The sequence below is a fragment of the Globicephala melas genome, chromosome 2, assembly GCF_963455315.2.
Source record: "Globicephala melas chromosome 2, mGloMel1.2, whole genome shotgun sequence".
NCBI lineage: Eukaryota > Metazoa > Chordata > Mammalia > Artiodactyla > Delphinidae > Globicephala > Globicephala melas.
This window is the reverse complement of record NC_083315.2, coordinates 42,359,515-42,379,413: the sequence shown is the minus strand read 5'-3', so window position 1 is coordinate 42,379,413 and position 19,899 is coordinate 42,359,515. Positions and strand designations below refer to the sequence as shown.

The window sequence follows — 19,899 nt, the reverse complement described above, 5'->3', positions numbered from 1 at the left end:
GCCGCCGCCGCCGCCGCCGCCGCCGCGCTCGCCCCCTTCCTCCTCCTTCTCCTCCTCCTCCGCCCTCCCCTCGCCTCCTCCTCCGGCTAGGGCTGTGCCAATCACAGGGGCTCCTCGCGCCGCCCGCCGCCGCCGCCTCGCCGCCGGCGGCTGCCCGCCGCTGCCCTCGCCCAGTTCCCGTCGCCCGCGGGCCGCGCCTGCCCTCGCCTCCCCTTCTTCTACCGCGAGGCCCGGGCCTCGATCGCCGCTGCGCGCCCCCGCCGCGCCGCTCCTCGCCGCCCGTGTGCCCCGGGGTAGGTGCGAGGGTACCGGCCTGGGGCGCCAAGCTCTGCCCCTTGGCCGAGGCTGGAAGCGTCCCGCTGCCCGAAGGACGCGGCAGAGGGGGAGTCCCTGCGGAGTAAGGGAGGGGGTGCCCCAGAGGGAGGAAGGCCGTACCCAGCCCCTAGATGGCGCTGCGGGGCTCGGGGCGCCGCCTTGGACACTGGGTGGTATTGCAGGAGGAACTCCGGCCGCGGAGATGGGGTGCGGAGGCGACCCTGTGGGGCGGGGACGTAGAGCTCCGGCGTCGGGGCGCTAGACCCGAGGGGAGGAGAGGTTTCTAGGAAGAGAGAGAAGACTTGAGTACCCAGGAAAGGGTTGGCGCGCTCCCTTCCCCTCCGCCCGGGTATTTCTGGGGTCGGATGTTGCGCTCTGGGGCTTGGGGAGGTGCCAGAGGTCAGAGCTGCTCGAGGCTTCTACAGCCTGCTGGCCTCTGCTCCTGCTCTTCTAGGCCTCTGGGTGTGCCTAAAAGGCCCCAGACCAAAAGGAAAGTTCCATTAACCCGTCGGGAGCCGTACAGAGTATCAAGTGCCCCCAGCCACGGTGTCTAGGCGGCTGCAGGGTCGCAGCGACCCCAGCAGAGGGCCTTGTGCAGCCCGCCATCTGCCTGGAGGCCATCCTCGAAATTGATGTAGCCGCGCAGTTGGAGCCAGCAAGAAGAGATTAGCCACAGGCCTGCCTTGGTCCCCACCTCTCCCCTAGCTTTGTGGCCCGGGCCACCTTCCTTGGCCTTGGCCTGAATGCCCAGGCCCCGTGGCAGCCGCTCTTTGTAATCATTACCAGGAGTTTGTGCCACAAGGCACTACCGACAGGATCTGCTAGTCCGCAGACAGCTTTCGGAAGCTCAGAGAAGCCTGGAAAGGACTGGACAAATACCAGGAAGCACTCAGCATCTTCCACCTGGTCCAGTGGGGGCTTAACCAATCATTTGAAAAGGCTTTTCTTAATAGTCATGTTTAAGAAAATGATCCACTCTCCCAGGCGCCTGTGTACCAAGGCAGGCTTAAATCTGAAATTGAAGAGTAATTAACACTTTCATAATTTTTGCTTACTCCCAAAGAAGTTGAACGAGAACGGATAGTGTAATGGTAGGGGGTGTTGTCTTGCAATATCATCTAAATATAAACTGCTGCATCCTCCTGTGGTTCCACACATGATCTCACCTAGGCTTGGTGTCCCTTTCAGATGCTCCCCTCCCCTTGTCTGGGCTGTCTCCTATGTGAATTGGCTTCCACCACAGAGGTCTTTTTCCATTTTCCCCAATTCCTGTCATTATCGGCTATACCATTCCCCAAGAGTTTATCACCTTACTGCAGCCCCTCCCTTACTCCCTACACCCTCCCCTCACTCATAGCCAACTTTTCTATGGGATCTTTCCTCTTACGCCCTTGGTCCTCTCCATCACTCTGGCATCATGAGAGCGCCTCATCACTTTTTCCTGAGAAGACCCTTGAGGAGGGTCTGAGAAGACTCACTTTTTCCTGAGAAGCTCCCTGCCCTGCCTTCAAAACTGTGAGCTACAAAGCTGAGCTAAGACTGTTTGCTTGTTTCTGAACAGTGGTCCTGTCGCTATTGAAACAGCTTCCAAAGTGCGGTATAGTCTTCGAGTTTTATTTACATACTTTGTTATAACAAGAGCTAATGTTTGTTGTGTGCTGACTCTGGCCAAGCACCGTTTGTTCTAAGTGCTTCACCCACATTTACAACTTAACCCGTACAACCATCCTCTAAACTAGACACTCTTATTAGCCCTGTTTTACAAATAAGAAACCAGGCCCCAAAATGTTAACTAAACTTACCAATGTTACACATATCCAGTAAATGGCAGGGCCAACCTTTGAAACCAAGGTGTCTGCTATCACAGCCCCAGTTCTGAACCCCCTATATATTATCTTGCTTATCACCCAGTGGTCTGTCTCTCGGGGAGGATGGCACTCATATTGTTCCTATTTTATAAATGGAGACTCAGAGATGTAGAATGACTAGCCCGGTGTCACTCAGCTCAAAAGGGACAGGACTTGGATGCAATTCCAGCTCTCTTTGTCTATACTACATTGCCTCAGGTACAGACCAAAAGGGGGACAAGCTTTTTTCAGCTTCAACCATTTATTACACGTAAAATTTAACTGCCTTTAGAGAACTCAAACCCTTTTGCTATCACAGAGAGGATTCTGGATTAGGGTTGTAGATTCCTCCTATAATTTATGGTACACAGCCATGAAAATAATTCAGTGCCTGAAGCCTTAAGAATAATCAAAGTCGGCCTGAAGGCAACCAGGCATTAGCCTCATGACAGTCAGAAAGAAGGAATTTAACAGGTTCAATTCTCTTCCTTCCTGCTCATCCTTTGTTTACCTGTACATGAGGGTTCCAAGAATAACGAGCTGGGTTTACGAGCAGCAGGTGCTTCTGCCTGGCTCCTCTCCTATGCAGACAGAGGCAGCAGCAGAAAAATAGTAACTGTCTTCATATCTGTACAACACGTGACTGCTGATAGAGTGCTCTGATGTCCTGTGTCTCACTCAACTCTCACAACAGGGAGAGCAGATCTTATTAACCCCATTTTACTCATAAAGAAAGAGCAGCAAGTGGCTTTTTGGAGGTCACAGCTAGCTAGTGTCAGGAATTAAAACCTGCATTTTCCACCCCAAACTGGGGGAGCACCTAGGAGAAGGAGGAAGGAGATGAAGAAAGAGTTTAGGCCTCCCATGATCTGGGGTGCCCCCTCCAACCAGCCTCTGTAATGGACAGTTGATGATCATGTAATGAGCAAGGCCAACACGAGCTTAAACCCCACCCACCAACTGGGCGACCTTGAATGTTGCCTTGGAGAATTGGTTTAGCCACCATTTCTAGGCTGGAAGCTTTTTCATTCCTCTATCCCTCTAGTGGTGGATGATGGGTTTAGAACTGGTCAGTATGAATGACTGTAGAACCCTTGGGATTATTTTAGTCTCTCAACTACTTTTCTGGGCTAGGTGACTTTTCTAAGTTAGATGAAAATATTGCTAGCTGAGGCTCTGGTTCCATGAGTCCTTACTTTGCTGACTATTAGAAGTATTCCAAACATTGAGATGCTGCAATGTACTCAGGAAATCTGAAGCATAAAGAAGATTGGGTGACATGGGAAGATAAACTGGCTTTTGATCCTAAAATATTAATAAACTGTATGTGTATGCTTAGTGCTTAAGATTTGGAGAGCTTTATCTCCCTTACTTTAAAAAGGACCATCAATTCATTTCTGTAGGAGAGAAGTGGGTTAACTTCATGGACATGGAAAAAAAAATGACAATGTCTTCCACTGTTACTGGGCTGTGTCAGGATTTCACAGCAAGCAGCCTCAATGTAATTCCACACAAGGAGAAACTGTTGTCCAAGTAATTCACATGAACCATCTTTTGCCAGCTTCAGTTTTGTTCACAGGCAAATACAAAGTCGAAAAATAAATGCAAAGAATGATTTCTGATTGTCACTGGAGTGCAAAATAGATGCTTAGATCCTCACCCTATGGATGGATTTTTCTTTTCTTTTTCTGAAAATACACCAATCATGTATTGTGTTCAACCAAAGATAGAATTGGGGCTGGGCTAACTTCTCTGGCTTGAAACAAATATTTGGGCTGAGTTGAAGCTTATTTCCTCTTCCTCAGGGTTTTTCTCCCCCCCCCCCGCCCACCTCCACTTTCCAATTAGCCTGATCCATATGCCTTCCTACCATATAGCCTGCATTTGCTGCTTTCTATAATCTTAGTTCTATATTTTTAATTATATGTCTTAATTTGAATATATCCTAAAACTCAGCAAAGAAGTTAAAAGGGTAAACATCAATTTGGATGCAATTTAAAAAAGGATGAATCCAAAATCCAAGTGGAGAAACAGAAGAAAAAAAACTAATGAAAATTGAAGAATAGGTGTGAGAAAACTTGGTTTTTAGAAATGGGTTATATTTATGGAAAATGAGTTTTGAGATAAAGGAGAAGGAGTAAAACAAACATGTACCAATATTAGTGTATTTGGGTAGCTCATCATTTGCTACAGTCTATTGTTATTTATGTAAATAGAATGTGTTTATCCAAATAGACTGCTAGCTTCTTAAGGGTAGAGAGAGTATCTTACTTTAAAAATTAAGGAGTATTTGTCCTGCTCAGGGTCTAACAGGCCTCCTGCCAAGAAGCTTGGTACTTCTGATTAGGACAGGAAAACGACCCAGAAGGGGTCCAGGTTCATAGAAAACTTCCTTCCAGGCACTCTCCCCAGGGATCCACTTCTCCACCCCAGCCGCAACTGTGCACACCCTTCTTGCAGCAGGCCTCGTCCCCGTCAGCCCCTTTCACTGACATCATACTTTTACTTTTCTCTCTCAGAAAAAGGGAAGATCCCAGCTTTGCTCCCAGTCTCTGAAAAATGCACTCCAACCTTTGTATTTTAAGGATGGGTACTGACAGCAACTGTGGGCACATGAAATTAGCCAGCACTGAAAGTGTTTGGGGGGCCCCAGAGCATCTCCAGCCAAGGAAGGTGGAGACTTAGAGGTTAATATCATGTCAAGAGTTTCATGGGTTCCAAGGCTGGCAGAAAGTGGCCATAGCTGTCTGCCTTCCTGAGGGGAAGTGGGCTCCAGGCCTGTGTACCCTTGGCAGGCATGGTGCAATGCAATGCATTAACTCTCTGATTGATCTAAAAGATAAGGAATTCCTGGAGAGTATATATGAAGACAATGAAAGAAAATCCACAAGGTGCATTGTGCCACTGAACCCTAAATCAAGTGTACGGTAAGTCCCCTACATATGAACCTTCAAGTTGCGGACTTTCAAAGATGCAAATGTGCCTTCACATGTGCCTTCACATGTCCGATCACATAAGGTGTGAGTGAAATTGCCCCTCGCCTCCTATTGCTGACGATCCTTCAGCTCTATCATCTCCCACCTCCTCTCCCACCTCCAGTCAGTAACTCTTCTTGCCTATTCACTTGATGCCATCCCTGTATGCCAACTGTTGTACTGTACTACTGTACTTTTCAAGGTACTGTAGTGTAAGACTTAAAATGTTTTCTTTACTTTTTGTGCTTGTTTGTTTTTTTTATGTATTATTTGTGTGAAAAGTATTATAAACCTATTACAGTACAGTACTATATAGCCGATTGTGTTAGTTGGGTACCTAGGCTACCTTTGTTGGACTTGCGAACAGATTGGACTTACGAACGCACTCTCAGAATGGAACTTGTTCATATGTATAAAGGGTTCCTGGAGAGTATATACGAAGACCATGAAAGAAAATCCACAAGGTGCAGCATGCCACTGAATCTAGAGTATGAGTAATAGAGAAATCATATACAGAGGAGAGGGGAGGAGAACCCCTGCTCAGGTTATGGCCCTCCCCGTATACCGCCTTCCAGCTCCTGCAGGCCTTCTCCTCCCCTATGGAATGACAGGTAAGGGGGTCTGAGGGTGTGACACACTGAACAAGAAGGCTGTCCAGTCTCTGTCTGCCTGTTGTGGGCTGATTGGTGCCCCGCTCCCCAAAATTTGTATGTTGAAGTCCTAACCCCCATTACCTCAAAATGTGACTGTATTTGGAGACAGGGCCATTGAAGAGGTAATTAAAGTACAGTGAAGTCATATAGGTGGGCCCAAATCCAATAGGGCTAGTGTCTTTATAAGAAGATAAGAGAAGGACACAGAAAACACAGACAGAGGGGCAGCACCTGCAGGTCAAGGAGGGAGGCCTCAGAAGAAGCCAAACCTGCTGATGCCTTGATCTCAGATCTTCCAGCTTCCAGAATTGGGAGGAAATAAATTTCTGTTGTTAAGCAACCCAGTCTGTGATATTTTGTTATGGCAGCCCTAGCAAGCTAATAAAATACCTTAACACTATCCCCAGCCCTTCACACTTACCCTGTACTGGCCATAATTAACTAAGTGTGGTTCCTTGCACTCACCATGGTTTCTCCTCCTCGAAATTTTTGCACCTGCTCTTTCCTCTGCCCTTACCTCCCCTTTCTTCAGCTGGCTTACACCTACTAGTTCCTTAAGATCTACCTAAAGTGTCACCTCCTCCAAGAAACCTTTAAGTACCCTCACCCTACTGTCCTCCCAACTCCCTCACCGCCTCCCTACCACTACATCCCCTTACCACCTAGGCCAGCCTCTGCCCTAGCATTTCTCCCACTGTTGAGGACACTCACTGCACTTCTCCCTGTCTAGACTGATTAGTGTCTTTCATGTCCATATTGCTGCCCCCTGCAAGAGCCAGGACCAGAGTGGTCAGTAACTAGTATTGGGAAGAGAAAAAAATGAGCAAAAACACAAGAAAAAGTAACGCTTCCCCACCTGATGCTTCAGATTCTAGCTGAATTTGAAAAGGAAGTGGGACAGATAAGATGTGGATTCACGCAAACCAAAACTAAAGTTGTGGGATTGGAATCTGATTTTGAAGATCAGAATCAAAAATTGCAGAAAACCCAAACAAATGATATAGAATCAAGCTAGAGAAGTTTTCTCTCAATGTAGAGAAAAGAAACAAAGATTACAAAAAAGATGAGAGAAAAGATGTGTGATTTGGTAGATCAAAAGTAAAGACTTAATATATGGATAAGAAGGACCCCCTCAAGGAAGATATAACCAGAGTAAATGATGTTGCTGCAATATTGAAGAAAAATAATGGAAGAAAAATTTTCAAGCTGAAAAAAGAGGTAGAATGCACAATTTAAAATAGCGTACAATTTCCAGGCAAAATTTGCCTGAAGAAAGATGCACAGTTTGATAAAATCTAGCAAATTTGTTTGAACATAAAGGATTTTTTTAAAAAATTCTATAAATATCCAGACAAAACATTAAAGTCACTTAACATCAAATGAAAACAGGCTGATTTGAGAATGTATCACATGACTGAATGCCAGATGAAAATGGAGCAAAGTCTAAATGGTACTAAGAGAAAATGTTTATGACTCAAGCTGAAATGTTAATTAATTTGCAAAGAAAAGAAAAAAGACATTCTTAGTTATTCTAATCAGGAACTCAAAAAAGATACCACCCATGCACTTTTCTTGAAAAGTTTATGGAAAGACAGGTTCGAATGGAACAACATATTAATTAAAGACAAAAACTAAAGAACAGCAAAAGTGGGTTCAAAAACATTGTGACAGTCTGAGCTAAATGTATAGAATTAAGTTTTAAAAAATTCTGTAAATAGAATATTGGTACAGATGGAAAGTTTTTGTTGTTGTTGTTACTTCTTAAAATAACTAAAAATAAAACTAATAATAAATAGGTTTATAATTCCAAATGATATTGCCAAAGAATGGAGGAAAGATGGGTATGTAGGGAATTAGAAGTGTACTAAATTCCTCATCTTATAGAAGAAGGAATCAAATTATTATATTATTCATGAATTGGATAATTAGAGAACCTATGTATTCAAATGTGATTTTGAAAAACCTAATTAGAAGAATTCATAATAGAATGTATACTTGTAAAAATGGGGAAAATAAAAACCAAGAAAAATTGTACTTTGGGAAGAAAACAGAATAACACAGTGGTTCAAATCAAGGTCTTTTGAGTCAGGGAAATCTGGTTTTTGAAAGTGGTTCTAGCATTTACTAATGTTGGTCTGGAAAATTTACTCACCTGCTCAGAGCCTCTCTTTTCCTAAAACTTGAATAACATGTACTTCACAGGGTAGTTGTGGGGATTATAGGAAACCTTTGTCTAAAGAAATTAGTCCAGTGTTTAGCCTAAGCATAAATCAAAAATAAAAATGAGTTGTTGGCACCCGAGCCAGTGGGGACTGGGTCACCCTGAGCTGGGATGGTGCTGAGATGCTGACCAGGTTCCTTGCCCTGCACTCCCAGGAACTGGTCAGAAACTGGATTTCCACTGTGGGCACGTGGGGTGCGGTGGGCACTGTGGGGCTGCCGTGGTCCACCGACTGGTGGCTGATTCTGGACTGGGTGACCTACATCAAGGGTAAGTTTAAGAAGGATGATTAATTAAACTGACCCCCCCCTCCACAGGCCCCTCTGTTATCTGATGGTGCTGCCTCTTTCTATCTGCCTCTGGAACAGCCCACGCTCTCCGGACGGACCTCGAAGTTTAAAAAAAAAAAAAACCAACATATTGATTGGTGTTGCTGTGCTTTTTGTCTTCGTTATCACTTACAGTAAAGGATTGAGAACGCTTGAATCTCCCTGGTGCCCCATCTCAGGGAAGCTCTCCTACCCCTGTTTCCTGAGCCCACTCCTCAGTTGTGTCTGATCTTTTAAAAATTTTTTGATTTGGCTCCTGTTCTAGATTTCTGATCGATGGCACAAACTTGACGTTTAGAATGTTCCTTTCTTTGTAAGATGAACTTGCCTATGACCAAGTGTGAGTTTGTCTGTTTTCATGCCTGCGGCTGTTTCTCATGTCAGTGTTCAAACTCGGGTCCTCTGAACCCTGCCTGAGCAAAACCCCCAGATATCCCACTGTTTATATGATTATCCAGGATGAGTAGATGGACAGTTATAACAATAAATTTAGATGATTTAACCTCATGTATTAGAATACTAAGACTTCAGGATTGGGTTAAGAAAAAATCCAACTGTGGCCTAATCATAAGAAATATATCCAAAAGAAAGGACACAAATAGATTAAAAATAAAAGAATGAATAAAGATTTACTAGAAAAATAGAAATGAAGTAAAAATAAAGGTATTATTATAAAATTCATACAAGAATGGATACAAGGCCAAAAAATATCAAATGAGTCAATGAGTACATAAAAATATGCAGTCTTCAATGATGATATCAAAGGAATATATATTTTATGCAGATATATAAAGCAAAGATATATAAGAAGAAATGGACAGAATACAATTATTTCATGTGAGCCTTTTATAGAAATAAGACAAAGTAGATATATTTCAAAGGATGTGTACTGTAAATAATTAAAATGTATTTAAGACAAAACCAAGGAAAACAGAAGAAAAGATTTTCTAAGGATAAGAATAGAAAATTGAACAAATTTTTTTAAAATAGAAATAGTAAAGTTGATACACAAATTCAAGAACTGCTTTTTATTTTAACACAAGAACACATGAAAAGTAAAGAGAAAAAACAAGATTTAAAAGTGAAAAGGAAAAGGAAAATTTTAATAAATATGGAAATATTATTTTAAAATACTATGTTAATAAATTTGATAAACTGAACTAAATGATTATTTGTATGGAAAATTGTACCTGACTCTCAGACTGCTAAAGATGTCTCATTGTCTGAAAATTTCACTAGTGATAACTTTCAGACTTTCACAAAGACAGATAATTTCATATTATATAATATTTCCAATATAAAAACAAAAGCTGAAAATATATAGATTCATTTTATGAAGTCAGTGTAGCACTAATATAAAACTGACAAAGATGGTACAACAAAAGAACAATAAATATTATTATGATTTTGCAATGACATGTTAAATATTCAGTGACATGATGAAAACCAAAAAATAGGCAATGTTATCTTTCTTAATGACATAAATGATTCTGAAGTTCATTCAGAGGAATAACAGGTAAAAAAAAAAGAACATATTAAAATAGGAAAACCGAGCAATTAGATTAAGGAGGCATGTCTTACAAGGAATTAAAACATATTGCAAGCAACATCAAACAAAGCAGTATGGTACTAGTTCAAGAACCGACAGATAGATTGATAGAATAGAACACTTGGCCTTGAGATAGACTCTGGTATATATTCCAGCTTAATAAATAAGCACAACAAAAATGGGAGAGTTTATTCATCAAATAGTTGAGAAAATTGATTAATTCAAATTATAGCCTCACCATGCAGCAGCCCAAAACAAAAACAACAATTAAAACGATGGATTGGGCTTCCCTGGTGGCTCAGTGGTTGAGAGTCCGCCTGCCGATGCAGGGGACGCGGGTTCATGCCCCGGTCCGGGAAGATCCCACATGCTGCGGAGCGGCTGGGCCCGTGAGCCATGGCCGCTGACCCTGTGCATCCGGAGCCTGTGCTCCGCAACGAGAGAGGCCACAACAGTGAGAGGCCCGCGTACCGCAAAAAACAAAACAAAACAAAACAGAGGGATTAAAGAACCATACATAGACAAAAATATAAGTCAATAATTATCAGTTTTCTGGAGAGGGAAAGACATTTGAAGCATAAAAGCAATAGAAGTAATTACAAAGGAAAAGCTAAATCGACTTTACTATTACACAATTAGAACTCCTCTAAATCAAGGAACATCATTCACAACAATAAAATCACAACTTGGGAAAAGTAATTTAGCAACAGGGCAGAAGGATAATATCATTAAAACATGAAGCACTGGTTACAAATCAATAAGTAAAACTCTAATACCCCAAAAGAAATGTGGGCAGAGGATCCACACAGAAATTTTAAAGCAATACAAAATCTAATAAATATTTTTAAATATTCACATTCAAGGGCTTCCCTGGTGGCGCAGTGGTTGAGAGTCCACCTGCCAATGCAGGGGACACGGGTTCATGCCCCGGTCCGGGAAGATCCCATATGCCGCAGAGCGGCTGGGCCCGTGAGCCATGGCCGCTGAGCCTGCGCGTCCGGAGCCTGTGCTCCGCAACGGGAGAGGCCACAACAGTGAGAGGCCCGCGTAAAGCAAAAAAATAAAATAATAAAATATTCACACTCATAACTAATCAAATAGATACTAATTAAAATAAGATATATATTTTATTCACCCACTAAAATGGCAAAACATTTTTTAAAGAAAAATTTCTGTGGTGGTAAAAGTTTGATAGAAGTTTTCCCTAAAAAATTGCTGGCGGAAGTAAGAATTTGTACAAACTCTGTGGATAGTGATTTGGTGATATTTACCTGGGTACTCAAACTGGCCCCTTCCATTGGCTCAGTAATCCCCTTCCAATGAATGTATCCTAAGAAAATAGAGACAAAAATAGAAGTACAATGCTTTATTTATATGTTCATTAATAGGTGACTGGCAAAATAACTTTACAATTTCAAGAAAAGACAGTATTCAGCCATTTAAAAATGATCCTTTATAAAACATTATAAGAAGAGGGAAATGCTCTCAATAAGTTAATAAGTGAGAAAAAGGATTCCAAATTATAGGTGGGATATGACCCAATTTTTGTTATACACACACACAAACACACATATGATACACATAATACACATATTCAGGACCATGTTCTGGAGTCAGAGTTCGACTACCTGAATTTGAATCACAACTTACCACCTACTAGTTTATGACCAAGGGTAATTTACTTAACCTTTCTAAGCCTCCATTTACCCATCTTTAAGACAATATAACAAAGTACTATAACCATAGTTCCTGTCCCAGCATGTTGTTAGGAATACTGGAGGAGTTATCAATGTCAAGTGCCTAGCATGGAGCCTGGCTCATAAATGGCAGATTTTACATTCATATACATTCTTAGTTACCATTTAAAAAAATAAAGATGCATTAGGATTACAATTTAAAATTTTTTTTCACTGATATTATTTTATTTATTTTTAACATCTTTATTGGAGTATAACTGCTTTACAATGGTGTGTTAGTTTCTGCTTTATTCACTGATATTTTTTAAATGTATACAGTATTATTTCTGGACCCAAATTGCCTCTTTTAATGGGAAACCTCCAGCAAATTGACATTTCTTATGCACTCTGTTCCAGCTCAAAGGCGTAAAATGAAACTTAGTTTGCTGCCAAAACCAGATTCCATCCTGCTAAGGTTATTTTGAATAAGAGATCACATATAAGTCCCTTTATGTTCTCTACTTTCTAGCTCTTATCTCTCTAAGCAAGTGTTCTCTCATTCCCTTGTCCAGAGCCCCCTTACTAAGTGTAAAGGGGAGACGGTGTCTTTGGCACAGCCCACACGGTGGTGTGGCCCTCACTCCCCACCCAACCCATGGATGTAGCCAGAGCAAACTCTTGTAGAGTTCCACATCACTTGAACAAAGGGATCAGCAAATCTGGGTTCGCCAGTCAAGGAGGACCTCCTTGTGAAAAATGTAATAAAACCTGAATTTCTAGAAGTAAATATATTAACCAGATTGAGACAGAGAAAAAGGTGCTTCTGTCCTTTCAATGTTGTCATTAAGGAGACTATCGGGAGACCAAATGTTTCTTCCTGTACTAAAATGTGTTGGAAGTTAATGGCTGAAAATTGCAAGGACAGATACAGAACTGGTGGCAGAGGAATTATGGACAAAGGGAAATGTGGTGTCCTCCAAAACTGAATTTCAAACAGAGAAAAGTCTTCGAGACAAGTGAAGCCAAGCCTTTCTTCGAATAGCAGAAAATCAACATGCCACCATCCAGAACAATTACTCCTCAGGGGCAAGAAACACTTAGGTACATTTCCCAGCAGCTGAAAAGTCATCTGGGATGAGATTGGAAATCAGTGTGATAAGGGCCATGAGGTACAAAGAACAAATGTTCAGAGTCCTCGAATGTCAGTGTGACACAAAGACAAGCACAAAAGCCAATACCATGGCTGGAACTATGAAAAAAACAAGGTTCAAGATGAGGTCATTTGTTGCAGCAATATATTGGAAAGTCTTAAAGGTTGTGGATAAAACCTCATGATGTGAGTAAAATACAGTGACTTAATTATGTTAATAATATTAGAAAAAAATCAATGTGAACTCAGGATGTTAAAAAGCAACATTTTTCCTGCTAGAAGTGTCTCAACAGCAGTATCAGTTTGTTCACTGCCTATTCTCACATGAACTCCTAAATGCCCAGATTTGGATTGCTAATACTTCACTGGATGAAACTAGCACTCCTGGTGTGCGTGTGCACGCACACACACACACACACAAACAGTAGAATGAACCTGGAATACCATATGTTACCAGAAAGCAGAGATGCAAGGGACAGTGCTGAAAAGACAAAAGAGCTAGCTTAGAGGTCTCCCAGTGGCCAAATTGAAATTTGAGCATCAAAAAGGGTATAATAATTGTGATTATTTGAAATATGATGAATTTGTGCAAGGCCATAATTTCATAATGATATTAAGAAAAAAGTTCATATAAAATATACTAAAGGAAATTAGGATGAGCATAGAAGTTTGACTATAAAGGGACCTGTTTAATTTTTTATTAATTTTAATGAAAGGTTAACATAAGTTGCTATTTTATTCCTTCTATTAACTCTGTTTGCTTTTAGCACAGAGACATGAAATTAATGTCTATCTATGTAAGAAAGAGAAATATAGGGAACTGTGAGTTACCAAATCACCTTGGGAAAATATACAGAAACAACAGGAGGAGGGACTTATTGGCACCAGTGCTCACATACAGTAACTATGCAGAACGGAGCTTCAAATTGTGTTCCAAGGTAACTCGAAAAGGCCAAGTGTCTTAAAAAGGAGCGCTCATAACATAGCCTTAATTCTACCTTTCCTGGGAGATGAAACCTCTAGATGGCTCCATGAATTATAATGAGACACTAGTACGGCACCCATACATTTTAAATAATGCCAAGAGACTAGGTTATCACAATGACAGGACAATGAGCTATGTCATGCTGGCCAAGAAAGATTTCAACATTTAACGGGAAAATTCCAGGCTACTAAAAACTAAAATCTGCAAGAAAAGTATGAATCTAATTTTTTTCTTAATTGAAGTAAAAAGAGAAGATTCTCTCAAAATGAAAGTTTCAGCCTGATGTCCATGGTTTCGGTTTGAATAGCCTTCGCAAAAAAACCTGGGTTTATGCCATAACCAGAGTCAGTTGGTTAACTGGATCCTGTAACCTTGGCTGTCTGAACTGATATTCATTTTCTCTTTGGTTTGGGTAACAATACTATAACCTTAGGAAGGTTTTTAATTAAGAACTGCTATAATTTTAGGAAGTATAGAAGTGCTATTAAAATAATAAAGAAATATAGAGAACAAACAAGTGGTTACCAGTGGGGAGAGAGATGAGGGGAGGGGCAAGATAGGGGTTAGGATTAAGATAGTTTGTACATACAAACTACTCTGTATAAAATAAATAAGCTACAAGGATATATTGTACGGCACAGTGAATATAGCCAATACTTTGTAATAACTTTAAATAGAGTATGATCTACAAAAATACGGAATCACTATGTTGTAATCATGAAACTAATATTGTAAATCAACTATAATTAAATAAAATAAAACAAAATAGGGAATGAAACAAGATGCATTCTAGGAATAGGTTTAGGTATAAGTATAGTAACATTTTTGGTAATATGGTAATAATAGTATTTTGTTTGAAATGCTCAAAAAAATGTCAACTGAAACAGGGAGTGAAAAAATGTTCTCTAAAAAAATGACATGTCAAGGATTTTTTAATGAACCTTTCAGTGTTAGTTTCTATTGCAGTTCAGGGAGCAGAGGCCAGATCATAACGGGTTGAGGAGTAAATAAAATAGGATTGGGACTAGGGTAAGGCAAGTGAGGCGTTTGCCCTGGGAGCACAATGTAAGGGGGGGGGGGTGCCAAAACACTAAGTAATCAAGGTTAATAATATTTTAAGGCAGTATTTTAAAACACTCAAAATTAATGCAAAAAATTTTACTATGAGCAAAATTGCAGTATTTCAAATACTGACAGGGTGGAAAAGAAGAGAAATGTGGACAGTAGGTACATACAATTGGTTCTTTTTCTGAAGCTGTCTGTGTGCAAAAAGGAGAGAGATTTTGCTCCAAGGGAACCCAGAGTCCAAAGAGGTGTTGGCTTGGAGGTTAGCTTAAAATGCAAGAACCTTGAGCGCTTTTATATGCTGAGGAGGGGGTCTAATCCGTTCCCTTCCTCGTTGGGCTGTGTAATTACAGGGAGGCATAGGAATTTGGACATTCTGGATAGAGGCACAGGGCAAACCAATTCTCCCCACGTGTGTGGTATTGGGCTGTGGGGGGAGGGAAGGGCTGTCATGGGGGAGCGGGTGTCCTACCTCAAAATAGCAAGCAATTCTGTCCTCCTGGGTCACGCACAGATTTTCTTATCCTTTGTTCCAGGCTGTGGCAATGAGATGAGCTCCTCCAGATAACCTCACCTACCCACCTCCACTTTTTCCCGCCTTATTAAGCTAACTACCAAGAATTTCTGCCTCAGGCTCACTTTTCTTTTCTCTTGGCTCCTTTTATTTTGCCAGGGTAGCACTGGGGGGTGGAATGGGGAGGAACCCTACACCTTGTTATTGAAAGTGCATTCTGGGGGCCAGCAGCATGGGCACCACCTGGGAGCTTGCTAGAAATGCAGACACTCAGACTCCGCCTAATTGAGAAACACCACTTCTACCTCTGGTCGCAGACTTGCTGTGCATTAGAGACACCTGGGGATCTTCAACAAATGCTAACACCTGCTTCACACACACACACACACACACACACACACACACACACACACACACACACACACACACACACACACCCCATACCCCCAGCACACCTGGGGATCTTCAACAAATGCTAACACCTGCTTCACACACACACACACACACACACACACACACACACACACACACACACACACACACACACACACACACACACACACACACACACACACACACCCCATGACCCCAGCATGGCCTGGGTGTCAGAAATTTAATAAACTCCTTTGTGGTTCTAATGTGTAGCAATGCAGCAAAGCTTGAGAACAGCCGCTCTACACCTCCTGCGGCTCCACCTTCTAAGCCCCTTTCCCAGACTTTGTGCCACTTCCAGGCAGCCAGAGGAGGGCAGAGGAAAAAGGAAAGAATTACTTCTGCCTTTGACTCAGGATCATAGGTGGGCAATATCGGATGATTTTCCTTCAAGGGTCCTGTGCCTTAAGCTTGTCCACAGGGAAGTCCATCAGTTATCTGGTGAGTATATTAGTGGCAGGTTCTGCGTTGTCTGCAGTGCTGGGTTCCAGGAGCCCAGCCCGTGCATGAAGGAGTGAGTACTCACCTGTTAGCATTTCCCTTTGAAATTCAGATGATCCCTCCAGGTTAGAAGAGCTCCTGTGTACCAGGCCACAACTCTCTACCTTTTATTTTCAAACTTCAAAGTTTAGTTTTGAAATAAACGGTTTATTTCTCCACATAAACCTACAGTTTTTCAGGTGAAAGGGACAGATTTAAGCTTAATCAACTGTTTTGGAACATAAAGTCAATAAATGGTGTCAGCTAGTTGGCTCTTTGAGTGCTTCAGAGCGGCAACAGCTGAATATTTGCCTTATTTATTTATTTTTTTTCGGTACGCGGGTCTCTCACTGTTGTGGCCTCTCCCGTGGCGGAGCACAGGCTCCAGACGCGCAGGCCCAGCGGCCATGGCCCACAGGTCCAGCCGCTCCTCGGCATGTGGGATCTTCCTAGACTGGGGCACGAACCCGTGTCCCCTGCACCGGCAGGCAGACTCCCAACAACTGCGCCACCAGAGAAGCCCTGCCTTATTTTTGATCTTTGTGGTAATACAGTTGCTTTGTTTCACTAAGCCTGAAATTAACAGTTGAAGTCAGGATTTAACTACTTTGAAGCTTCCTTTTTTTTTTTATCAAACCAAATGCAATTATTTGATCTAATAATCAATAATATAAACCTTAAAATAAAAAGGAAGATTAGAAGGGTGGAAGAGAAGTGAAAAAGGAAGATTCAGATACCGAACACAACAAACAGCTTCAACAAGAGGTTTGGGGAACAGAATATGCTAGTATGTAGAACAGCACTGAGCATCTAGTAGGATTTTTTTTTTTAATTTAAAGATAGAATTTATTCTCTGATGGTTTACTCATGAAAACTGCACATAGTACAGTTTGTGAAACACTGCAAATATGAGAACTCAAACTGCTAGGTAAAGAAGTAGGGTGACATCCTGAAGGTCACCATGGAATTTGTGTTTATACACTAATAATTTTTATTTCCTGAATACAGACTGATTTACAATGAAAGTTTTGCTAACTTTGGAAATAAACTCATTAACCGTTTACATGACCTCTTACACCTATGTAGCTTTATTTTACAGTTGCAAGGGTTCCTGTTACCAACGAACTTTAATTTGCATAAATAATAAAATGAAAAAAATACACAATTATTGTTTGAATAAATGATCCATTGATCTCTCATCACTGCTCTTTATCAGAGCCGAAGCTCTTCTCTGAATGAAACAATCACAGTAGCACGAAGTGGGGAAGAGCGGGTGGGGAGATTTCTTCTCTGGGACTAGAATGATCAACCTAGGGTCCAGATGAGATAAAATTAGGGTCACAGCTGGTGAGAAGTTCCCCACCTCTTACACTCAACATAGGATTTGGCTGCAGGTGGGGGGACTGCCATCTCAACTCTCATTCCTGGGGACCACCTCTCCTATTTCTATTTGAGAATGACAGACGAGTGACAAAGAAGCAGCTCACCACAACTCTCTCAACTCCTTGAATAGAATGTGCCCCTGCTCCCAGGGAAAGACCTGCCTGCAAAGGAACTTCCATGAGCTCTACATTCTAGCCTAGCAAATGTAAGCTGACATTTATATCTGCTTGTCACACAACCCAGATAGAGATGAGGGAAAATGCTGAACACCCTCCTAGGAATTCATGTGAGTGTTTTGGTCACTTAAGGGCAGAGCACTCGCTTGAAAAAAGAATCATGCCTTTCATCTGATGAGCTATACTGTAACTAGGCACTTCTCCAATGTAGTAAATCATTGGCTTCTATCAAGAAGCTCTTATAGCAGAACTCTGAAGATAAAGTAGGCTCTTTTTGTCTAATCTTACAACAAACTGGAATTGCAAATCCAGTTTTGAGATAGCCCAGTAAAAGCAGAGATATCCTCAGGTCCTGTTTGCTGTAGAGTCACACATGTGAAAAAATATGAATTGTGCTTTTTACCATCACTTTTATGAAGTCCCAGGAAGCACCTTTGGAGGAGTGTTGGGATGAGTATGGGCTTTTGCACCAAAGTAAAGAATATGCGCTGAGAGGAAGGGCACCCTCCGTATGCCAGATGGAAACCATCTTTCCATGATCCTGTTACAAATCATCCTTTATTCCCCAATGTCACAGGATGTTCCCCCTATCCGGAATGCTCGGCCCCTGGAGATGAGCCTATTCTAAAAAGGCAGTAAGAAGGAATGGTTTTAATACCTCTCCATCCAAAAGGCATATGTAATGGCACTAATTTATCTTGTTAGAGATTCACATGTCAATTCACAGGACATTTAACACAGCAACGGGGCACAAAATCAACTTCAGATTGAGGAAATCGTGGGTGATAATTATAATCAGAGGGTATAACCCTACTTTCACAAATATGATTTTTAACGTAATTATAATAAAGCATCCATCGTATTTCTATTTCAGATTTCAAGAGAAACTGATTCATTGAAATGACATTCTTTTCCTTTGGATATAAACATTTTGGAGATACCACATTAAAGGAATTTAAAACTAACTCTGGCATCCTTATCTAAGAGGACTTTGCACAGGCTGGTCCCCTGTCTGGAATGCTCCACTCCTGGGTCATTTGTCCCATCTTCCAGGCCTCAGTTTTTGTTATGGGCTGAATTATGTGCCCCCAAAATTCACATGTGGAAATCCTAGCCCACAGGACTTCAGAATCTGACTGTATTTGGAGACAGGTTCTTTAAAGAGGTAATTAGGTTAAATGAGGTCGTTGGGGTAGGCTGTAATTCAATAGCACTGATGCCCTTACAAGAATAGGGGATTAGGACACAGATGCACACAAAGGGAAGACAATGTGAAGACACATGGAGAAGACGACCATCTACAAGACAAGGAAAAATGACTTCAGAAGAAATCAACCTTGCTGACACCTCATCTTGGATTTCCAGATTCCAGAACTGTGAGAAAATAAATTTCTGCGTTTTAAGCCACCCAATCTGTGCTATTTGTTATTGCAGCCCTAGCAAACTCATACAGTTTACATATCCCTTATTCATAGGGCCTTCACTATAAATTAGGTCACTCTCTTATGCTTCCTTGTGCCACTTTTGACTGCTATTTCAAAATTCTTATCACAGCCTATAACCACTGTATTTTGTAGAGCCAAAGAAGCCATTGATGGTAAAATGCACAATTATTGTATGTACCTCTGAGGAAGTCGGAAAAAAAAGAACTCAAGGTAGAGAATTTAGCATGGGACTCCACACGCAAAGCTGGCCCACCAGTATAAGGGCACATCAGAAACAACAACAGAAAGGGACAGCAAGGAAACTCAACCCTAGCCCTGGTGGGAAAAGGAAGAAAACTCTCTCCTGGCAATTTGAACCAGGAGGTGATCATCACGCAGGTCTCTGGTCTGAAGTCCAACTGCAAGTTGGTCCAGAAAGCTCAAGCAGAGAATGTAGTTTAAAAGAGGTTTCATGTGGGGTTTCCCTGGTGGCGCAGTGGTTGAGAGTCCACCTGCCGATGCAGGGGACACGGGTTCGTGCCCCGGTCTGGGAGGATCCCACATGCCGCGGAGCAGCTAGGCCCGTGAGCCATGGCCGCTGAGCCTGCGTGTCCAGAGCCTGTGCTCCGCAACGGGAGAGGCCACAACAGTGAGAGGCTTGCGTACCACAAAAAAAAAAAAGAGGTTTCATGTTGGGAGTAGCTCTGGGTGAAAGAAACAAATGG

General features: G+C 41.9%; 1 pseudogene; it reads left to right on the top strand.

The window, feature by feature from the left end:
- Positions 1-8,133: 8,133 nt before the first annotated feature.
- Positions 8,134-8,304, top strand: LOC132596744 (cytochrome b-c1 complex subunit 10 pseudogene; annotated as a pseudogene).
- Positions 8,305-19,899: the final 11,595 nt, after the last annotated feature.